Source organism: Lactuca saligna, chromosome 7 (genome assembly GCF_052625555.1).
Source record: "Lactuca saligna cultivar CGN05327 chromosome 7, ASM5262555v1, whole genome shotgun sequence".
In the NCBI taxonomy this organism is placed as follows: Eukaryota; Viridiplantae; Streptophyta; class Magnoliopsida; order Asterales; family Asteraceae; genus Lactuca; species Lactuca saligna.
Genome location: NC_136423.1, coordinates 143,084,191 through 143,091,409, shown reverse-complemented (window position 1 = coordinate 143,091,409; position 7,219 = coordinate 143,084,191). Strand labels below are relative to the sequence as shown.

The 7,219-nt window shown below is 34.9% G+C and overlaps 2 long non-coding RNA genes across 8 annotated transcripts; one reads left to right on the top strand and one right to left on the bottom strand.

The window, feature by feature from the left end:
- Positions 1-329: 329 nt before the first annotated feature.
- LOC145005795 (uncharacterized) lies at positions 330-2,572 on the bottom strand. 5 transcript variants are annotated; one of them, XR_013662685.1, is made up of 7 exons: positions 2,406-2,572; positions 1,888-2,330; positions 1,685-1,774; positions 1,532-1,589; positions 1,177-1,448; positions 758-1,081; positions 330-693 (listed from the first exon to the last, which is right to left on the bottom strand). It is a non-coding gene; the product is annotated as an uncharacterized LOC145005795 (long non-coding RNA). The 5 variants fall into 5 exon arrangements; XR_013662682.1 differs by having other exon boundaries at positions 330-1,081; positions 1,888-2,021; positions 2,229-2,330; XR_013662684.1 differs by having other exon boundaries at positions 330-1,081; positions 1,888-1,994; positions 2,229-2,330.
- A 661-nt stretch (positions 2,573-3,233) lies between these two features.
- On the top strand, positions 3,234-6,222 carry LOC145004008 (uncharacterized). Of its 3 annotated transcripts, none has more exons than XR_013662234.1 (3): positions 3,234-3,849; positions 4,261-5,714; positions 5,800-6,222. It is a non-coding gene; the product is annotated as an uncharacterized LOC145004008 (long non-coding RNA). The 3 variants fall into 3 exon arrangements; XR_013662235.1 differs by having other exon boundaries at positions 4,253-5,714; XR_013662233.1 differs by having other exon boundaries at positions 3,234-5,714.
- Positions 6,223-7,219: the final 997 nt, after the last annotated feature.

The following is a 7,219-nucleotide window of genomic DNA, read 5'->3' as shown; positions in this document are numbered from 1 at the left end:
TCAGCCTCAGCTGAAGAAAGAGAAATAGTAGCTTGTTTCTTGGACTTCCAAGAAAGGTGTGTCTCTCCAAGTAATATAAAATAGCCACTAACTGATCGACGAGTGATTGGACAAGCAGCCTAATCAGAGTCACAATAAGCTTCTACCTGGAAAGTAGGTTGCACTACTAGAAAAACAGCCTTTTATGATGCTCATTGCGCGTCGTAAAAGGCTCAGACGATGTGCAAATGCACGTCAAGGAAGGCCCTGTCATAAAGAGAGACGACGTGCTTTTGCGCGTCGTCTATAGATTAATAGATACATTAAAAATCTCATAATACAAAATAAAATACCATAAATAACAAAGATAATTCATTTCACTAATATGTCAAATACAAATAATTATTCCAATAGTGAGTAAATGTTATAAAAAAATAACTCATTTATATACAATTGCATCATCTAGCTGACTATGTGCCAACGACTCTCCGTGTGTTTACTTTTGCTTGAGTCGCGTTTCCTCCAAAGCTTCTAGCCATACCAAAATATGATATCTGGAGTCTCGTTTCAAGAACCAAAATCACCTTCAATCACCCAATTAAAGTCTAATGTTGGTAGACTGAGAGTTCCAGAATCAAGTTTACATCCATCACCTTCAATCACCCAATTAAACTCTAGATCTTCTGTTGTTTGAAAGAAATTGGTGCTTGTAATCTATGAACAAAAAACGCAAAGGAATTTAGAGTGTAATTAAAAGCAATGAATTAGTTAATAATACCTTAAGTGCTTTGGCTTTCCTTCCACGATCACGATCAAGCACTAGTAATTTCATGATCTTATTTGGATTGGAAATATTACTCATTTGAGACGCCATTGTAAGTGAGTATGATTGTTAAATAAATTATCTAATAAATGTATCAACAGTTAAATAGTTTGCCAAAATTAAACCATATGAGATACCACTGCTTCCATTCGAATCAAACTGATGTGCATCAACATGTTTAATACTCTATAACAAAGCACGTTTTTTTAAATGTTGGAATTTTACCTGGTCACTTTGAAAATTAGAATCAAGTTGCCATCGGTGGTCAAATGTGTATCTCTGAAACACCATAAAACAAAATTAAAAGTCAAAAAAGTAGAACATAATTTAAAAAAAAAACACTCGAGTAAATGTCAACATACCGGATGTTTTACCTTCTTTTTCTTTTTAGGTCAATTTGAAACTTCCATAGAGTCAAACTGTAGCTGCTTTTCCAGCATGGAATGGACTTATAATCCTCTGTCTGGAAGCAGTACACACTCTTTTTGTTGGTTAATTCCAGCATGAACGACACATCACCTCCCATCTCATATGATCTCCCCCCATAAATTTTAAAGTTTTTCCTTCTTTTTTTAGCAGCTTTTGAATATTTGTGACCTTCAAACCCTCCAGTTTGTTTCTCTTTCGTCCTCTTCAAATGCATTTTCTTGAAATTCAAAGACTTAATGATTACAACTTTAACTGATATATTAACAAGTTCTTAACAATTAATACTAAATCTTATAATACATTTAATAGCATCATAGCCAGATGTATCCACTTCCTCTTGCATGCTCCTTCCAGTTTTCTAAAGAAGATTCGAAACAAATATCATTGAGCAAGAAGACTAAACACAAAATAAGCATAAAAAATAAATAAAAATTATATAATATAAATATATACCTCTGGATTATTGACTACATAACTTGGTACCTCGTCTTCCCAAAACAAGTTTATGTTTTCAGGAAATAGTGAAGCCAAGTAACACAATACCTGAAAATCCCATGAAGAGCAAAGTAATTATCTATTGTTATTAGTAAAAATAACTTACAAATACAAAAAAAAAAAAAAAAAAAAAAAAAAAAAAAAAAAAAAAAAGAACTTACTATTAAAATTTGAGTAGACATCTGGATTCCAACCAATAAACTGTGAACCATATACTAGACATCAGACAAGAAGTTGAGTTCTAGAGAAGACTGATGATCTTCTGATCCTTCATTTTCATCGTCCACAGCAGTAACTAAAATGGTTAATTCTATAACTCAAGGGGTAAAATGGGCAATTTACAAGAAAAAAAAAGTAAAAAACATTTACAAATGCATGAATATAAATCATGAGTCTTAAATGCACTCTAATGATGACAAAATGAGGTTTATTGTCTTTAATGCCCTATAATGGTGACAAAAATATGACTGGATTTACCCATGTAGAGTATTCAAGATATTACCTATCTTTTCGCTTCTCTAGATATCTTTGCACCGATGCTTTTCTGCTTGCTGAACCATTTCACCCTTAAACTGCTATCATTCTGAAAGCTGCATACATAAAACTAAACAACAACAAACAAAAAATTACCAAATTATCATTTCTTGTAATTTAGTCAGAAGAAGAAGAAGAGACTTACAGAACTATCAGCATAGGCTAAGAAATAGCAATCAAGATAAGGACATAAAGCCAGAACAATGCCACACATATTTGTTGCATAAGCTAATCTTAAATTTCATGCTTCGGTCTGTATTACAAGGTTTCATATCAATTCTAGTCCATGGAACCTTGAAATAAGGATGAAAATCGATATGAAACCTTGAAAAAAAGACAAAAATCAGAAAGCTCCGGGGACCAAAATTGAAAAAAGTTTAAATTTTGGACTAAGCGAAGTAAAAACAAAACAGAAAGCATAGGGACCATCTTTGTAATTTACTCAAGAGAAGAGTAAATGACATGGATTGTCTTGGTGCTTTCTAATTTGTACCACGTTTAGTCTAAATTTGTAATATTTATTTCAATTTTAATCCTTATTTCAAGGTTTCGTATCAATTTTGGACCATGGAACCTCAAAATAAAGACAAAAAACCAATATGAACCATTGAAAATAAGGACCAAAACTGAAAAATACTCTAACTTTGTACTAAACTGAAAACAAACCACAAAGATCATTTTTGTGGTTTATTCAAAAGAAGAGTAAATTACAAAAATGGTCCTTGTGCTTTTTGATTTTTACCATACTTCAGTCCAAAACTGAAACCTTGTTCATTTCAGTCCTATTTTTATAGATTTTTCCTTATGCTTCATGGAACACTTTCAATAAGGACCAAAACTGAGAAAAGCTACAATTTGGGACAACATATGGTGAAAATCAAAAGACACAGGGACTGTTTTTGTAATTTAGTCAAGAGTAGAATATACTAACCTTTCAACTTCACCAGTTGGCATTATGGCAGGACCAGTGGAGAGACTAGTGCCCACCACCAATACCTGTTCACTTCCAGCTTTCAACAACTCCATACACTTCCCTGTTTCTCCAGGCTCAAGTTTAAAAGATGATGAAATCAAACCACTCAACGGATCCACACAATAGATATTAGATGACCACGAATCATCACTCAAATATGTCCTCAAAACCAACAACAATTTGCTTTCAGAATGATATAAAACCTTCCTTGGTGTCCCTCCAAGGTGAAATTTCTGCACATTCAGCCTCTTTCTATGCACCATTTCCAACTAAAACAAAAATGTTAAACATAACGATGCGAGGGTAATTTGGTAATTTTGAAAAAGTCTTACCAAATGGAGACTGTTGTCTTAAACGAATAAGATCTCATTAGGGCATTTGCTTGAACATACAAGAGTTGCATGTGTGGAAGCTTGGAAGGAGATGGAAGTGTATGAAAGACTGTGTCTTGCAGTTTGTAATAACCAAGGTCTGTCACTGAGGGCGATGATGTCAGCATCAGGGAGATCATTCAATGGAACCAAGAAAGCAGGTGTGATTCCAATACGTCGGATTGAAATCAGCTGAAGACAAACATGGGTATATTCGTCTTTTGTCATCATCGAAGAACGCATAGGTGAGTTTGTAGAGACAGAAGGTCTTTCAAACCTAAGTAGCATGCCATTTCTAAGCCCTGAAACTATATAAACTCTATCAACTTGTACAATGCGCACATCTTGTGGTACAGAGCCGCTTATAGTTGTCCTAATGTTGTTCACCAATGAAATTGTTCAAATTACAACAGCTTTTATACCTTCATCAGGTTTAAAAGATAGAACATCATTTATAGGTCAATTTTGGTAATTTTGTATATTTACCAGAGATTTCTTCACGCGATATGTTGCTTTCCTCTTTGTTCAATCGATAGTTATCAGTCGATTTCACTGCATAAGTCAACTTAACTTAGTAATACTACTTCTTGTTTCAGCATTATTAGGGTGAAATACATCATACATTTATTTTTTGTACCTATTTGCAAGATTGGCAGATTGATGTTTGGAGGTTGTTGCAACATGTTTCCATCAACTGGATCTTCATGAGGAAACTGAAGAGGGCTTGCAGCAAGCTGCAATAAGGCACGTGCCTGAAATGAAACTACACAGTTAGTGACATTGACATTAATAATTAATTACAAGCTGAATTTCGCATAATAAGATATTATATTATATATACCTTATCAGCTGGGATATCATCATACACATTCACCTTCCCAGTATGAAATATTGTTATTGCTAACCAGAATACACTTTAGGTTGATGCATATAACTCAAAGAATTTGTTTCATTTTATAACTGATTGAAACATAGAAAAGATTCTTACATGCTAATCTTTGTGATGCAGTTTTCATGAATGGTGATGTTTTTTAGTTCGCTAGAAAAGTGTCCTTCAGTCACGTATTTTTAGATAGGGGTAGTTTGGGAAATCACCAAGTAAAGAGAATCAGGGACATTAGGGTCATTTTAGGCATTTTATATTAGTTAGTTTGTTATAACAGATGGTATAAGAGGGTAGTGGGAAAGAGAATCAGCCAAACTATCCTTCATAACGAATTAACTAATATAAAATGACTAAAATGCCCCTGCCCTAATAAGATTCTCTTTATTTGATGATTTCCCAAACTACCCCTATCAAAAAAATATGTGATTGAAGAGGGTGCATAACTGACTTTCTGAGTGAGAACCTATACGGGAGACTAGAAGTTTAAAGTTCATTGAACTCAGTATGGTGACAAAACAAGTACCTTTGGAACCTAATTTGTAAGACTTCAATAAAAAAAATTGATAATTTAAGGAGTACCAGTGGTTTTCTTAAAGAGGCTAAAACCAAAACCACGCTTCGTGGGCTGCAATAAAAAAATTGATAATTTAAGAACAGAGAATAATGTGACAAGATTTATAAATCTGTCAGAAAACTCATTTTTAGAAGCTTTTATAGTGACTTACAGGTGCTTTTGGAGGCTTCTCTAAATCTGCGATGCTCCCATCCATGTCCACAGAGGTATCACATATTCCCGTGTATGACGATTTTGCCCTCCATGCTTTCGCAAGATATCTTTTGAGGTATAATTCGGTTCAAGAAACAAGAACATAAATTTGTTTAAAAACTAAAAACAGAGAAAGATTTGTGGTCTACAAAAGTGTAGAAATATAATACTGAGAAGCACGAACCAGATTGGAGACAAAAGATGATAACGTAAAACATGTAAGGTTGCATCAAATAACGTAAAACATGTAAGGTTGCATCAAAGTGAGATTGACTTGGTTGTTGATTGAACTGACTTAGATGTTGTATTGCATATGATAAAGTTGGTCTTGTGTAAACAATAAAGTTTAGTTTTCCAATTAATTACCTATAAGAAGTAGGATTGGTGAAAAGATCAGGCATTGAGGAAGTTAAATGAAGCTTTGGTGGAAGTGAAGTGGAAACAGAAGTAGTATCCAGGTATGATTTTGTTGTAAAGCTTGTTACTCATTTTCCATTGCTTGTTCCCATTCAAGTTTACCTTGAGCTTGATGATAAAAAGCAGGTTCAAAATGTCTTTATAGATTGAAGAGCATGACTAACTTTGGAACAGAAAACATGTTTAAGGGTACATGAAGAATGATTGATGCAAAGATCAGTCAAGGTGTAGTAACAAGAAATATCATCTATATGAGAGGATAGATGATTGCATACAAAATGTTAAAGATGAGAAGGTGGATTTCGAATTATATTGCTTTGTCGTGGCATAGCATGTGGTTCATTTGGTTCTTTTCGCTCATTTGGTGGATTTGGTGAAGGAATATAAATCGTTGATATGTCATTATTAGGAATATTTTCACTAGAATTGATTGGGATGTATGAATATGTAGATGATGATGGTAAAGAGTTGTTATAGGAATGTAATGAAACAAATCTTCAAAACATTTAACATCCCTTTTCTCAAATAGTTCTTTTGTTAAGAGATTAACTACTTTGTATCCTTTATGCATGGATGAATTCCCAAGTAGAACACAACGAACAGATCTTGGCATAAACTTGTCCCTACTGACTTTTGAAGTTGCTACATAACATAGACAACCAAAGGCTTTAATCTTGGATAAATTTGGGTTTTGGTTACACAAAAATTATGTGACAATAGTCAATTTCAGGTCAAGTCAAAGTCGAACAAAGTCAACAAGTCAAACCGAACGACTCAATTAGTCCTTGTGTATTAGGGTTTACATTGTGTAATTACTAAACAACCCGCTATTTTAATGAGAAAACATCAAATGGAAAATTCGTAAGTTTGAATTTCCATAGCCGTGATAATGCTAAACATTGAACCAAAGCGATAAAACACTATTACACACTTATTGGGAGTGTGTAGTACACTAAAACATGGCTTAATGGGGTCTACGGACCTTGCATTGCGAAGTCGGACACTCAAAAAGGTCACAAATGAAACCTCCCTCAAGCGTATTCACTCTATCTCTCTTTATTTAAAACCTCTCCCAAATCTCTCTCAAAAGTTCCCATAACTTTTCATTGTCTTTCGGGCCATCCCGACCCTTAACCGGGTAAAAAAATGGCTTGAAACGGGGTAAAAACGAGAAAAACAGCCTTAAGGAGCCGAAACTGCTCTTAGAGGCCGAACCCTCTTAGCAGCCGAAACCCTAGGACCGAGATCCCAACAACCGAAACCGAGACCTCTGAAACCAAGAGACAGCCTAAACCGATACCTGCTGATGGACCGAGACTCGCCGAGGACCGAAACCCTGGAACCGAGACCCTGAGAGCCAAACCCACTGAGGACTGAAACCCGCCGAACCGAACCTCGCTTCTTCAGCTCCGCCTTCGCACCTTCGGTTATTTATGTCCCTTCTCTTGGTCCCTTCCCTACTTTCGGTTCTCAACTTCTTAAGGACCGAGACCTCGCGACTGCGGCCAGAAATCCGGATTTTTGCCATTTTGCCCGATTTTCAATA